We start from the raw sequence: 17,527 nt of genomic DNA on the forward strand, positions 1-17,527 counted from the left end.
CGTCGTGGCCGCCATGCCCTGCAAGGGCCGCCCAACCGCCGAGTCCACACTGTCTTCGTGTTCGTACACTTTGCCACCGTTTGCGACACTCACTAGATCACGGCCGTTATCGCCGCCACCAACCACGGACTGTCATTTATGCTATCAAACCAAAAAACTCTAATGGTCAGCTCTCATGCGTTATGCATACCGCACGGCGACTCTGCTTCTACTACTGACAGAGGACAGACTCTGTAGTCGTCGCTGCGCTCGCCCCCCTCCACTACCATCCCCGCCCGATATACTATCGTAATGCGCGCGCCATTGGTGACCTCTCACTCGTCGCAAGTGCGTGACGTCACATCGACCGCCTTCGCCACTGGCGCGCTCCTCCACGACTCCTCCTTCAATTCGCCCCCACCTTGGAGGGGAAATGTTTACACTCGGCAGGACACGGTAGCTAGGCAACAGACCGTGCACGGCTCACATACGCTGCCGGACGCGACGGAACATTATTGACCAAAAGACACGAAATTTCGACAATTAATATCAAATCGAACATTCATCAAACACAAAAGCCCAACACCCCCTTACCACCGATCSGGCTTTTTCAAACGCCACCGCCACCACAAAAATTTCATTTGTATGATCAAAAGTCACCTGTTGCGTACACAAATCATAGTTGGCTTGTGCCACAGTGAAATTAACATGGAATTTGCAATACAATGGGGCATTAGCAGTTGCACCTTATACATATGTATGCTGTCCGAAACGTTGGGGGAAATTTATAATATCGGCCCGCGCGCGCTTRGCACCCGATTTTCAGACACAGGGAGGACCACCTGATGGAAGCACCGAGTGAAAAAGACGGTCAGCAGGATTTCGCCAGATTTGTTGGTTGTGCCGCTTAATGGGATCGTAATGCGATCCTAAATATTCATYGCGGTTTACCTATATCTGCTTCCAAAGAATGAATATCTCTTAATTCAGTGGTTAGATAAGTGATGTTGAATTTTATCGAGCCGTTTATGCACAGCGGCTACTGGTCATCGTTGTTTTGCTACGGTTTTTTCCGGTCGACACAAGTCTAGACGTWGTGTTTTTTTTACAAAGGTAATTCGAGAATAATTAATTGCCCCGTCTTGATTTTTTTTAAATATTTYTTTCTGTTACGTAATTAATGTCCCATTCGCAAAATTATAACAACTTTTTTTKATAGTTAAAGATCATTAATTGGAGGAATGTAATAAAGTAAATAAAGCTCACGTTTGGCAAATATTATGCAACATTAATTAATCAATCGGGACGCACTTTTATTCATAATATTTTAATTTCAAATATGCACTTAATTAATTATATAACTGTCATATATGATAATGGGTTAATATAAGTGCAATTTTAGTAACAAGTAACAGTAACTTGTCAATACCTGTTGAATTTCTTCCAAAGTAAACACCAATTACTATATTTCTTGCAACAAAAAAGATAAATAAGTTATACACTCATCGAAATAAGTAGCTCTCTTGCTTCGAGTTGGTTTATTGACTTTGTGTAAATTTCTGGGTAATATTTGCTTAAATCGGCTCAAAAGAATCGGCGTAAAAACCCATCGTTTGACGTTCTTGTCACAACAAGGGCCTTTACCTGATACCACCCTGTCTAGACTTGAACAAAGCCCCCAAAAACGGAATTTCTCCGACTGGTCAAAAGTCATAAACCGTTTACCTGGCTAATACCCGCACGTAATTGCTCAGTACGTTTATGTTTCGGCGTTATCTGGCACAAAGCCCTTACGAGTGAAAAAAATGATAAAAAAGAACAYTGTAGTCGGGATGCTATTGAAACAGACAAATCAGTTTAGAAAGGTTATCTGTCTATTCTTCGCATCGAGRGCAGATGAGCTTAGATAAGGGGTTCGTGGAGGGTTAGGGTCACACACACGTCGAGGGTGCRTGTCTGTAGGAATCCCYGGTGCGCTTCAGGTGCTGGAGTCCTTCACGGCGACGGTTTTTATTACAGGAACTGTCGAGACGTTACGCCTACGACACCCTTCAGGTAAAGGCAGCTTTATGGCAGGGAAATCCGCGAATTGYAGTACCTGCAATGTAGGACTCTTCGGCCTTGGCAACATCTGGACCTCAGGTAGGCCATTCCGTTTACTTAGTGATTTTCACACGCCAGTTTAAAACGTAAACTTTGCAAATTGCTGAAAGACCGTGAACGACACTGATATGTTTATTTTATGCTTGCGATTGTAAGAGACGGCCACTTTAAGGGTCATTTGGATAAAACGATCGTAATCGTAACCGGCGTTTATTTGCTAGCGGTCATAATTGCTCGCACTTCCTAAAATTAAAGACGCATTTACAAATAGATCGTAAACGTAACGATTCGCGTTTATGTAAATCGGTGTGTGACTGCGGGCGACGACAGGTGCCCACATCATTTTTTTTTAAATTGTGAGGAAACGACCATCGGCGAAGTAAATTAGATGATGCTTTTAGATTATTAAATATTAACGAATTAACGGCMGAAAATTATTCAGTGGGAGATTCTATCGCGAGGATAAATTGCTACTAATCGATGGATTCGGTGGCAATTAACCAAATAACTTAATAACTTGCGCATAATTAGCAGTTTTCTTCAAAAATACTAAAAATTTAAACGTATTAAAGCTGCGTTTATGCTCGATACAAGACGCACCCGGAAATTTGATTTATTTATGTAGAAATCGGCAAACACGTCGCTTAAATAAAAAAGAACTGTTTTTATTATTTTTAAACATAATAACTTAAAAAAATAAACTAAAAGCTACAAAAAACATTAAATATAAATTTTATTTTTACCTTATACACATATTTACCATTTGTGCTAACGTCTAATTGCGTGGGTACATTTTTTAAAAACCTAATTTGCAAATATTTATTTTAACAGAAATGTGTCTTATACAGGAATGGTAAAGGTATACCTAATTGGTAAAGTTTTATAATGAGAACAGTAAAGTTTTAAAATAGAAGTAAAAAAAGTAAAATTAAATTGAAATAACTTAAAATTTTTGTTAAAAAGAGTTTTTTTATTAACATTTTTTTAATTATTGCAATTTATTTGTCATCAATTTTTTTATAGTTATACCTTAGTTTGATATAAGTATGTTTTTTGAAACTTTTTGCATGTTTTAAATTTTTTTTAATCTTTAAATATGAGAGCAAAACTAAAACTTATATTATAACATAAAAGATAAGTACCTATAGGTAAGTAAAATTTTCTATTTTTTAATACTTAACAGAACAGTCGTCATTTTGTTAAGCGAGTGCCTTAAACATTGAATTATTATTTTTTTTGTTAAATTGTACCACAAAATATACATCGTGTTTTAAAATTATGGTCGCCTATGGAATTTTCATGCAAAATAAAAAAATGTCGCTTTAAAAAATATTGAATCTAATTAACCCCAAATGCTAATTTATTTCAATTGACAGTCGTCACTGTTGACAGGACTATCTGATTCAAAAAGAGTAGAGCGGCACAGAAAATTTTACATGTAAAGAAATTTTATAGGCGACTAGATGAAAATCATTGTAAAACACGCTGTATTTGTAGATAAATATAACATAAATAAATTTTATGTAATGTTTTTTAAATTTCTAGATAATCAATTAATGTTTAATGCGTTATGTAGATATTCGAGTAGTTTTATAGTTGCTACAATGTAATACAATTTCTGCATYTGAAAAATAAACAACTTATAATTTTTATTTTAAAATTATTAAATTATTTTTTACAAAATTGTGTCAATAATATACCGGGTCTATAATCGTAGTGGATAAACCAACACATTTGTAACCGTGTCGTTAAACATAATCACACCGTAACTCAGATTGATTCCAGTTTTGCCCCCTCTAAGATCGGCGTTAATTAAACCTTGTTTAACGAATATGTTTTATAATCCCGTGACAATTATTACACAACCCCGGTTGAAAAAACGAAATTTATGTGAAGCCGGATTTACGCACACACCGTAAAGCCGTCTGAAAATCAATCGTGTGGCAATAATTTCAGCAATTGTTGCTATTTCAGCGTTTTGATTAGGAATCGCACGTTAATTGAACCAGTTTATGGGCACCTAAAGATTCGTTTAACAGTCCGCGACGCGATAATTTTTCCACCTTGTAAGCGCATTTCTAGTTTTCCATATTTAATGCGTCGATTTTAAAGTGGTACACGCATAAAATGTATATAAATAAAAAGAAATTAGACGCGATGACTTTAATTTCGTTGAGAGTAAATAATTTTCGAGRGTAAACGGCTCAATCAATATTCAGTCGACTTTCTACAAATTAGTTTCGTGGTGATGAAGCCATAAAGGACGCAACTGTTGAATTACGATTACGAATTCATTTTCTTGTTATGGTCTAGCATGCCCAATAAAAATGTAAATAACTTAAACGAGTAGTACATGTAATGCCACCTTACGGCCTTCATTAAATATTGATACGTGAAAATATACTAGATGCTGAAAAAATCTTGACAGATTGTAATTCAATGCGTCGATTGCATTTTCATTGCGTTAACGGTGACGTCTAATCTCACTTTCATTAATTTGTTTTTTTCAGGTTGGTGCGTTTTTTCAGGAGAGTAAGGTTCACGTGCGTTTCATTGAGTGGTGGAAATGAGTTGAGAAAAGAACGGACGCCGTGGCGCCATCTGTGCGATGGAAGCGCAATTTTAGAACAAGCGGTTCAAACACAGGAAGTAACGAGGTGTTTCCTATCTCGATTTTTTTATTTTTACTGATTTTTGTACAGCATTACCTACTCACAGTTTCTAGCATACCAAGTGAATAAAAAGTATGAAATCAAATGTTTTTGCTTAAACTATTTATTTTTTGAAAAAACTAATTGATGAATGTTAAAGTACTATTAAAATGTGACGTATCAAGAATAAAATTTTTCGAAATTTTTTTGTTAGACCGCTCCGGGTGCCAAAAATCGACCAATATCTCGACAAAAATCAAAAGAAATTTCAACTTTAAAATTGATCCATATAACGTTTTTTACATTTCTAGAGGTTTTAAAGACTCAAAAAATTCATAAAAGGTTATTTAGTCAAGTTTAAAAAATTACAAATTTTTCGAGTTTGAAGGTGTATCGTAGAGCACTGATCGTTTTTGTATATAATAGAAAATTCAATTTTCTTTCCAACGGTACCAAATATAAGAAGTTGTCTCTAATAAGTCCGCAGTTATTGGCATTAGACCGCTCCGCGTACCGAAAATCGCCCAAAAAAAAATAAAGCACAAAAACATTGTAAAAATGCGAAAAATAAATTTTTGAAAAATTTTGTGTAAAATATATTGAATGAAAACATTGAAATTGTCGGCGGCGGTGGTGGCTCAGCGGCATAAGGTCCCGCTTTCCAGCATAAGGCCCCGGTCAAGTCGGCAATTTTTCACAAATTCAAATTCAAATATAATTCAAATAAATGTCAAAAGAGGGCGGGCGCATAAGAGCGCGATCTTTAAAAACATGTGCACATGTTCTAATAAGTATAAGAGAGAAAGCGCACAATACTAACTAAAATAAGCACCAATAGATGGCGGGCGTATAAGAGCGRGWACATTAAAACAAGTATCAACAAAAGTGAAAATAGTGTAAAAAAGTTAATAGTATATAAATAAGTAAACAAAAGGTAAGTTAAAAGTAATATAAATGAAAGGTAAGTTTTGCTTTAAAAATTAAGAATTTTTTTTATTAATTATTGTATAGGTCTGCTAAGTAACAAAATATTTTTAACACCCTGTACAATTATACATAAGTGCGCATTTTTTTTAAATAGATAAACACCCCCTAAATTCTATCTTTTCCTGCGCCACTGGTCTTCAATTAATTTTGAGTAATAATAATAAAATTATTCTAAAACAATTATCACAAATTTTTTCGACAAAAAAATTTAACTTTAAAATTGATCCATTTAACGTTTTTTACATTTCTAGAGGTCATAAAGACTAAAATAAGTGCATAAAATGTTATTGGGTCAAGTTTCAAAAATTTTGAATTTTTTGAATTTTTCAAGGGGAACGGTAGTAAAATCGTAAAAATAGTCGTAGTTAAGTCGTAAAAACGCTTAAAATATAATTCTTTAGACGTAAAATTACTCGCTGAACACGATGCAACAAGTTAAAATACTCTACGATGCATAGTTTTTGAGATATTGAGTAATAAAGTTAAGAATAAGGCTAGGAGCATAAGCACTACAGGGCAATTCAGATACTCGTAAGATGAAATTTGTTTTTTAGGTTGCATCGCCAGATCGTCAAGCTCATTATCTTATCTGAATTGCCCTGTATATTTTTAATTGTCAGAAATATAAGAAAAATAATAAAAAAAAAGTAAACTAATGTAATCCAAAAAATTACAAAATAAGTAACTCATCACAATAAAAATGCAGTAAATACTATAAACGGTTTTTCTGATAAAAAAAGTTCCTACTTATTTTGCTTCTAACTGCGAACATTTATAAAAACCTCAATTTTTTTAAAGATGCCTAAAATATATTTCAAATTTTTTTCTGTGTAAACAGTAAACAAAAAATTTGTATAGGTAGATATATCAAACAAAAAAGTTTTTTTTTTTTAACAATTACTATACAGGGTGGGCCAGAACTCGCGCCCCAGAGAAAAATGCCATATACCTAAGGTAAGATACCAGGAATATGGAAAAAATGTTAAAAAAATTTTATCTATAAAAATTTCGAAGTTATGAGGGTTTAAAGTTTGCACTTTGACTCTATTTATTTCTGTTGAAAAAAATAATTTTCCAAGTTTTTTTGCGATTAACTCTGTTCAATGTTATTTGTGGCCTTTATTGGCAAGAATTTTGTTCCTTTACTAAATAATTGTAAAAAAACATATACAAGATCATCAGTATCATTAAATAGATATAAAAAAATGTCAAATGTCAAAAAATGAAAGTCAATTTTTTTTGACAGATAGAATTTTTTTATGTTCCTGGTATCTTACCTTACTTGAAAATTTTCTCTAAGGCGCGAGTTTTGGCGCACCCTGTCTTGTCTACAACAAAAGCTTTATCAATAAAGAACTGTGAATGTTTTCGTAATTTAAAAAACATTATCATCATTATGCCTATTCCTAATTAAAGGATGACTACACACTCGCAGTTAGGCATCTTGTTTTTTGTTCGGATTAATAACAATAAGAATTTGGAGTCTTAATTTAAAATGTGTCCGTGCAATTGCATAATTTGCATTTGGATTTGTCTCCCGATAAGAAAACAATTCTCGAATATCCGTAAACGTCGCTGCAAGGCACCATCAGATGCGAGTTAATTAATTCACGGTTGATCCGTGTACAGAGTGTACACCTCTCGAGATAGAATCCGTGTGACTAATCTATTAAAGCAAAGAAGGCTCCGTTGTCCGATGGTTTAAAAATAAGTTGATCCGTGTGACAGCGTGCCATGGTAATTCCGACAAGAACTAATGATATCGGGATATGTAAATAAATATCCGCGTAACACGAGGAGGAAAACCGTGCGGCGGCCCAGCCACAACGCAGCCACTGCCACTGCCACTGCTACAGTACAGTCGTCGGTCTGGTTCTGGTCCTCGGCGTGAACCCATGTTTAATGTAACAGTTGATTTGCGTTGCAGATGACGGCGAGGGTCATGAAGAGATGCCGCAGCACCGAACTTGCCCGTATCGTGAGGATAACCGCGAGAATACATCCGATCCAACTTCAAGATAAGCGAGGCCTTTCTGCTAATTCCATTCCTACTAACTCGTAATTCCTTTATCTAAACCTATCTAGGTACCCTCTTGCCCTGTTTTGACTGTTTTATCAATCAGAAAACAACATTATTTCAATTAAAAAACTATACTTAAAAGTATGGCTATTGCTAATATACAGAGTGCACCAGAATTTTTTTAAGTAAGGCAAGATACCAGGAATATGGAAAAAATGGTTAAAAAATTCTCTGTCAAAAAATTTTGACATTTATTTTTTGACATTTAACATTTTTTATGTTTATTTAATGATACTGATGATCTTGTATATGTTTTTTACAATTATTTAGTAAAGGTACAAAAATTTTGCCAATAAAAGCCACAAATAACATTGAACAGAATTATAACTTAGGATACAGCTTTCTTGTTTCCTCTTTTAATAGACTATAGCACAAAAACTTGGAAAATTAAAATAAAAATAAAAAATAAATAAAGTTAAAGTGCAAAAATTATACCCTCATAACTTCGAAATTTTTATAGATAAAATTTTTTAAACATTTTTTCCATGTTCCTAGTATCTTACTTTATATGGCATTTTTCTCTGAGGCGCGAGTTCTGGTTCACCCTGTATTACACAGGGCTAAAAAAAAACTCATATCGTGACAACTTGACAAATTATATATCATTTTGTTCGTCTCAGTGAGTCAAATCAAATGCACTAAATAAAATTCAAAAAGTCCATACACTTTAAACTAAATATTTTTTTTTCTAATTCAAAAAATTTGAAATACTTTAACTTTAAAAAATACTTACTCAATGAAAATTTTTTTAGTGTATTTGATTCGTCTCACTGACATGACATGACATGACTTTTTTTTGTCGCCTTGTATTATTAAAGCTTAAAAAATTGACCATTGAAAATGATCAACAAATTTTAATTGATCTTTTTTTCTATCTTATAAAAATATCATCTTCGATCGTCTAATAAACAGATACGAGTAGTTTTGTATTGTTGTTAGAGAAAAAGGTACGTAAAAAGTTAATTTTTTTTATAATAACAATGTAAAATACAGCACCAGAACCGATGTTAATTTTTTACTATACTTATTGTAATAACAGTATTAAAATGATGCATGTCTTAAATAGGCTTGAATTTTTTTAATTTTTAGGACACCTGTAAACCCACCTATAATTTGTTAGCAATTTTGTCTTAAATTCGAATTGCACAAAGTGTTATTTTTAAAACATTATGTATATTTTTGCAGTTTTTTATTTTTATTTCGAATAATTTTCTTGTATTCTACAATTGGATGTTTCTATAAAATTCTACAACWGACTTCTAACTATAAATTAAAATCAATTATGTACAATCATAATGCGTTATTAAATRATGCAAAAATTTCAAAAATGCAGTAAATTCTGAGCTGATTTATTTTTCATAAATTTCGCATGAAAATATTTAGTTTTGACAAAAATGCTCGAACAGATCAATTTCTTTTAAAAAAATACGAAATTTTCAACTTGATTTAAAATTGTGTTTGTTTTTTGTTGATGTTATTTGACTTTTTTGATGATTGTTTTTCGAAAACTTTAGGTAATATTTAATCATTTGGTAGCTATTTCGACAAGTAAACTGGCTAAAAAAATTTGGGGTTTTTATTTAAAAAATGGCGATAACGTCATTACCTACTCAAAAACCAAAAAGTGTAAAATTTTTAATCAAGTTAACAAAGGTGTATTTAAAAAAAATGACCTGTTTGAGCATTTTTGCCAGAGCAAAATATTTTCAGTTTTAATAAGATTATTCCATAACTTTGCCTCTCAACATGTATATTTTTTTATCTTTCATTTATTTTAATAGTATAATATATTAGGTATAAATATTGAGATTATTATTTTTAGCGTTTTAGCTCATTTTAGTGCTATTGACTAAAAATTTAAGTGACACTAAATGTGTGAAACATTTACGAAAAAAAAACAATTATGAAACATAACATAAACATTTTTTTAAATTGATAAATTAGCAATATTTTAAGAATTATTTCTTACTCAGAACTGTAGCAACAAAAAAAATTTTTTGTTGAAGTTTAAAGTAAAAATTATACTTACATACATTTTTTTCTTTAAAGATTGAGATGCTTTTTTAATAAATCAAGTAAATAAGTAAATATCGTTTTCAATTGTTTGTAAGAAAAGAAGAAAGAGAACAATAAGACTCTAAGTTAATGTTAAATTTTGGATAATTTAGTATCGATAATAAATAAGAACTAGTTAAAATGCACATTTTTTGCTGTGCGCAGTTTTCATTATCCCAATGTGGAAGTGAAATTAATTATAGCTAAAGAATGGGTATCTCTGAAAGGCGATACGTCAAACAGGTAATAATTTATCTCAAGTAAACCAATGAAAACTCTGATCCGGTTTAACCCCATCTACCCCATCGAAGTCGAAAGAAAAATGCTTGCCTGTAAACGGAAAGTCTTGCAATGTCAGTAACGAGTGGCGCCGGTATAGAAAGGCAGTAGATTTACTTGTTTTTGTGGTAACTAGCTGTCATGTCAATGCTTGACAAGAAGACTTGAATAACAATTCAAAAAATCCAATAACAGGATTCTTACAGTATATAGAAGATTGTTTCTTTTTTAGATACTTTGATATCAGTTTCTAATGCTTTTATGGGTACCGCATTAATAACAAAATAAAAATTTTAACCATTAAATTAATAACTGAGAAGGTAAAATGTTCGGTCATTTCAGATTGCCTGATACTATGACACTTATAGCAGGTAATAAAATTTAAGACAAATTACATAAAAAAAAAATGATTGAAACTGGTTCTATGAAACCGAAACTCAAGTCATTATAATTTTTACGTTATTAAAAGTTATCCAAACACATAAATGTGTAACAAAAATAAATTATTTGAAATTTATAGTTCACAGCTATTTCAAATTGTGATGTTTATAATTCTGCAACCAATAATACATTAGGAACATTTTGTTAGAATTTTACGAAAAAAATAATATAATCACTAATGCTGAAAAGTGGACAACCTGTAAAAATTGCTTACTTAAAGACAATACAATTTTAAGATAAGTATTTAAACTTCGAGGTTTACCAGAGAACATGTAAAAAAAAATATTTCTTGTTTTTGTGATCAACGATGTTTTCAAAAAATTCAAAAAATCATTGCCAAAACAGTATGATATTATAACATTCGTTCCTGTTTAAATAATRCTTTTATTTTAACAATTCTACGATTATTGATTATTCAATTGCGGTTGAAGAAAAAAATAAAACTTGGTAGTTTTTAATATAGCAAAAACTTTGTTAAGAAAAACATTAAACTGATTTTTATTATCACAATACTTTTAGTTTAAAATTGAATTTTTATCAGTACCAAAAATCAGAATCAGAATCAACCAATCAATCAGAAAAAATATCAAAAACATTTTTATTGTATGAATTGGAAAAGTTACATTTGTTTATTTTAATACATATTTTTTAATGTTGAGACACAAATAATAATAACTTAAGCTCTTGACAACTCARTTTTATTTCAAACACGAAAGCCTAAATTGAGTTATTACCAAATCGTCGTAATATTCCGTACGAATGCAATCACCGATTATGTCTTCAGAAGCGCCCTCGACAAAAACGGGAGGATAAACTCGCGCAAGCACCGGAGTGGAACGCATCCAGCCTCTCATTCATTATATTAGAACCGATAAATTAGATAAAACGTTTCGATGGCTCATAATAGAAGGTGCATAACTCCCTCGTAAGACGTTTGGTTTTAGCCCGAGGTTGGTCCGGGTCCAGCAGGGCTGCCGTTGTCGAGACTCTGTCTGGCTGCTTTCGAACATGCTTATTATGGAGCAGACGGTCCGCGCCCCGGGATATGACGGTCAACTCCTTCATACCGCCGCCAAAGTACCACGACGACCCAACCACCATCTACAACACGATCGATAAATTTTTGATTTTGCTCCGAGATATTAACATTTTTTCAGTGGTATAAAAAGTGCTCGCAACGCGATGACAACTCTGATTCTATTGTTGGGCATTTTAGTGTGGCTTGAGATAAATTATTGTGTCTTCACACAAATTGTGGTAGGTGTGAACTCAAGTCAAGCTCATGAATTATCCCCTTTTGTATAATGCGATTGTTCTCTTAAAAGAAATATTTAGTATTTCTCAACAGTCTATTGAAAAAAAAACATCAGAATTATTCCTTTACATTGAAAGTTAGTATCAAAAGTATAGTTATTTAATAAAAAAAATAACTTAATAAGAATTTATTTTAAAGTATTTTTAAAGCGCGACACGGGACTGTTACATATTTGAGGGCTATAGTTTTTTTAATTTGCTTGTCGTATTTATAATAAATTTTTTTAGTTTTTTTTATACAGCTGTTCCGGCTAAACCTCACATTAGAAGTATTGAAAGTTCTAACAGTGTTATTTCCTAAAATTTTGACTATAGCTATAATCGTTTAGATTCTGCTCAATGAAAATATTTTCAAGATGGCAACACTTCCGGTTGRCCGGAATTGAGTATCAACTTCGTTATTTTAAATAGAAAGTTTTGTTTTTTATTGCGTTTCTAGATTACTCAAATGATTTTGACAGATTTTTTATCAGACTTTCTTATAAGGTAAATACCTAAATTTAACCGTTTTTGAAATATTTAACTTTTTTCACATTTTTTAAATTTGCATCTTCTTCTCCAAAAATTGATAACTCTACCATTTTTAATTATTTTGAAATCGTATTTGGGCATATAAAAAAAAGGTTAGATCTTTTTTTCGTGTATTTATAATTGGAAAAATAATTAACAAACCTCCAAAATTTAAGGTTACGTTTGGGAAAACAAACACCCGAATGGAAGGCCCTAATTTTTTCTTTACTAAATGAAAAAGAATTTTATTCTGCATCGATTTGTATCAACATTCTCTATACCTAAATTTAATGATTTATAAGTTATTTTGACCTTTTTTACAATGCAAGAAATTCATTACTATCCATGGTAGTTTTCGCATAGTTTGCCATGGACATATTTCTCACTGAAAAAACGCCAAGTTTTTTTTCTACAATTGTGTTATTCTTTTCGTAAATACAAATTACATTTATTTAATCTAGATTTAAATAACTTTGATATTCAATTTTTTTTCTTATTTCTAATTAGCTGTGGCTAATGAATTTCTCAAAATATCAATATAACTTGAAAACTATTAAACATAGGTATAGAGAATGTTAATACTGATCGAAACAGAACTAAATTCTCCTCAATTTAGACAAAAAAAAATGGGGTGTTTTATTTGAAAAAATTGAGTTAAGGGTATTTGAATCTTACATTTTGGAGGTTCCTTAATTATTTTTCCCATTATGAAAATACACCAAAGGAAAGATCCAACCTCTCTTTCTTGTATACCCAAATATAGTTTCAATATAATAAAAAATAGTAGAGTTATCGATTTTTGAATAGGAAGATTCAAATCCAAAATAATCTAAAAAGATCTAAATTTTTCCAAAACTCAGGTATAGAGAAGTCTAATAAAAACTCTCTTAAAATCACTTGAGTAACCAAAAACGCAATAAAATACATAACTTTCCATTTAAAATAACGAAGTTGATATCCARTTCCCGTATAAAAAAGTGCCACCATCTTGAAAATATTTTCATTGAGCAGAACCTAATTGATTATGTTTATGTAGTGGATCACGCGACGTTTCGAAATTTTATTATTTSATCATCAGGGCTGTTGGACAGATGTTATTAATAATTAGGTAGGTACATGGTGGAAAGATTACTTTGTGTGTTACCTTATAAATGATGCAGGTCGTTAACACAACTCAAACTAACTGATTATGGCTATAAACAAAATRTTAGATAAATATTTTGAGTTTGATAAGAAATAAGTCTAGTGAAATATCGTGAAGAGAACTCTTGAAAAGCATTTCTTGCGTTTGTTTGTGTGTAGTGGGACACCCACCGAGTCGGTGGTTAAAAATCCTTCATATTTCAGCTTCCTCCGGTCTTATTTAAATCACGTAAGAGCTAATTAATTTGTTAATGAAGAAAAACTGGCTTTTAATTAGCCCCGAGATCGCCGTTTTATCAATGAATACGCATTCCGATCGTCCTCGTAGCAGGAAAAAAGTGCATCTCGTCGACGAGAAGGAAAAAAGACACGAGTTGAAGAAAAACATTTATACAAAACCGACAGAAAGCAGAGAACAATTGTTCTCAGGATGCTACTGTTCAGAATGGAGGATTTATGTTATAGGATGGAGTGGGTGCATCGGTCCTAGCAAGCCGCGGCTGTAATCGCGGCCGTCTTGATTGTTCACTGCCGGTTACCGAAGAGGACTGCTAGAATCGAGGCCCGAGCCGACTAGATCTATGGATGGGGCAGCGCACTTGGCATTGTTACTTTTTCTTATTTATTGATGACCAATCGCTACTGTTCTTTGTACAATACAACACGGCTTGGCGATGCGGAGAAATTTCGAAAAACGTGCACGAACACTCATATTGCACTGGAGAGCGGCCGACATCGACCAATCACGAAGCGAATTTTGCAATATTTTACCATTTGTTGTACCATTAGAACGAGCAAAATGAGACAACACCCWCCAACGCAATTCAAGAAATTAACATATTTGATGTAGATTAATTAGTAAATTAATAATCAAATATTTAATATTGATAGATATACATTACCTGCTTTTTCCTAAAAGTTACAGGTTGTTAAAGTTAAAAACAAATTATCTTAAATAAAGACAATTTTTGAATAAGTTTGTTAAATCAATTCAATATTTTACGCTTTTTTATCGATAGAATAATAAAGTGGAAAAAAATTAAAATGTCAAGTTTTTTAAATTTCTATCTGTTATGTCTACTATATTTCACAATTTTTGCAAAGGTAAATCTCAATAAAATTAAAAATTACACAAATTGTTTCTTCTTTTTTATTTTTCTTAACCCACTTCAGTACTTTATCCCATAGAACTTTAAATCGTAATGGAAATGTTTATTATCGCTAAATACGCTTTCTAGGTTTTCAGGAAAAAATACAGGTGCGAGTGTAAGAAATGAATTTTTAAAAACATGTTACTTCCAATTTGTGGTAAGTCTTTAATAATTTGATTCCTGCAGCCCAATTCTTCTACTGCTACAATTTTCACACGCTAGTTCAGAAACTTATTTTTTATCAAGGTGTGTTACCATTAGAAATTTAATCTGGAATTAGTTTTTTTCGTCTATGTTACAATAAGTTTACCACAAACATAGCAAAAGTTATTTAGACTTAATTGAGAACATTTTAAAACAAATAAAATGTTTAAAAATTAGTTAAACAAAACACTAATGAATATCAGACTAGACACCACAAATAATATTGCTTCAAAACTTCTTGTGAGTATACAGGGTGCGCCAAAACTCGCGTCCCAGAGAAAAATTTTAAGTAGGATTAAATACCAGAATCATGGAAAAAAATGTTTACCTAAAAAATTCTATCTGTCAAAAAATTTTGACGTTTGTTTTTTTACATTTGACCTTTTTTTATGTCTATTTAATGATACTGATGATATTGTATGTTTTTTTTTACAATTATTTAGTAAAGATATAAAAATTTTACCAATGAAAGCCACAAATAACATTAAACAGAGTTACAATTTAGGATACAGCTTCCTTGTTTCCTCTTCTAATAACCTGGAGCAAAAAAACTCGGAAAATTATTTTTCCAACACAAATAAATAGAGTCAAAGTGCAAATTTTAAAGTCTCATAACTTTATTATAGATTTTGTATAGTTTTTTTATAATTATTTGGTAAAGGTACAAAAATTTTGCTAATAAACAAATAATATTAAACAGAATTTTAATTTAGGATACAGTTTCCTTGTTTTCTCTTCTAATAGCCTGCAGCAAAAAAAATTGAAAATTACTTTTCCAACAGAAATAAAAAAAGTCAAAGTGAAAAATTTTAAGTCTCATAACTTCGAAATTTTTATAGATAAAATTTTTTTAACATTTTTTTCATGTTTCTGGTGTCTTACATTATATTGCATTTTTCTCGTGCACCCTGTATTAAAAAACCTGACGTGATAAATTAATATAACAATTTAGTGATAAAAGATTAGACAGAAACCAAAATCAGGGTAAATTATATTTGGATGATTTTTTTTGGTAAAGAAGTGATTTTTGACAATTTTCAAATTATTTACTTATAAACAGTGTTGCTATACATAGATTTTCTTTTATTAAATAAAGCGATAAAAAGATTGTCGGGTACCTCTGTAAAATTTCTATTTTTTCAGCATCTTCTAGGTTAGATGCTACTAAGTATAGTGCTCTAGTATGAGTTATAAATGATTTACAACTTTAGGCTACTAATACTGTTATGCATTAACCGATGCTTGTTTTTTCAGTAAATAAATACGACAATTAATGTTCTCTTATATCATTTTAATCTAATAAATCTTAGTAATGCCGCTTGTACTCCACTAAAAAGAAAAATAAATCATTCCTACAAACCAACTTTCAAGTTCCTACCATTAATATTTATGATTTGTTTTCATGCGACCATTATTACAAGTCTAAAATTAGTGCAATATTACCGGTCATTGTAGTGTTTACATTGTTTCCTTCCAGCAACTCACCATATTGATAATTATCAAAGTCCAAAACTGAAGCAACCCTCAAGCGGTTATTGTAGTTATTTTATCTCATGATGATCATTAACGATAGTCTTATTGTAAGAAATAACAAGTTAAAAGTCTGATGTCAGTCGTGATCCGTCAAGTAGACAGCAAAGACCCGCAACCGGTGGAGCCAAAAGAGCCTCCAGTAGCCGAAGATGCGATTTCACCGCTACGATATGAAACCGGCGTCTTTGTCCCTCTCATAAAACGCCCCGAGACACAAAAGCTCATTCGGGAGATCCCAACAGTGCGTCAGGAAACTAACCCACAAGTTTTTACACAAGTAACAGTTTCTTCTTTTTCATTTTTTTTAAATAAAATGTTTGCAGCTTTGAACTCGTTGACAGGATTTTTTACATTTTAGGAATTACAATGTCGTGTTTTTTAACGCAAACGCTAAACYGTCTTAACATTGATGATACAACTGATGTTTTTTTAATTTTTTTTAAGAATTCCGTGCAACTTTTTGCCGCACAAAGCTGCAAATTATCCATCATTCCGTCTTTGCAGTTTAATCCATGCCATAAATACTCCAAGTCAGTTGTCTGATTTCAATGAAATCGACATTCAGTGAAAAGCTCGACATTATCCTGCCCCTATATTTTTCTCGCGTTATGATAAACGTTGGCAGGACACCATAATTCTAAAAGAATTCCAACATAAATAACTACCGGAGACAACAAAAAGCCAATACGATGATGTAATTCTAATTGAAAGTGAGACATTCTCGTGATTTATACCTTATCGAACAGTCGACTTGCAATTAAGCCTGGTTTCCTTCAATTATTTACGAGGCATAATTAATTTTTCAGTGCAAATCGTGCACTTTCCGGCCACAAATCATCAAATTTGGCGTTTAATTTAATTTCACCAAATCGGCTTTTAAACACTGTACCCTGTAATCTCGCAAGGGTTATGTGAGAACAGGCCCGGCTTCGAGTTTTTCAAGCCCTAATTATAGTTTCGATGATTTAATTTGGGAGCAGCGTCGGCGTTTTGGACGTCAAATTAGCGTCTTTTAACGTCAGTACGGCTCTAGGATGGATAAATACAGCCTGTTGAGCATTAAACGAGCATTAGTTGTTGTGTTAACATTTTTTTCG

Source organism: Tribolium madens, unplaced genomic scaffold (genome assembly GCF_015345945.1).
Source record: "Tribolium madens isolate multiple individuals breed KSU strain unplaced genomic scaffold, Tmad_KSU_1.1 Scaffold_96;HRSCAF=242;Tcas5.2_LG5, whole genome shotgun sequence".
NCBI classification, from domain to species: Eukaryota; Metazoa; Arthropoda; class Insecta; order Coleoptera; family Tenebrionidae; genus Tribolium; species Tribolium madens.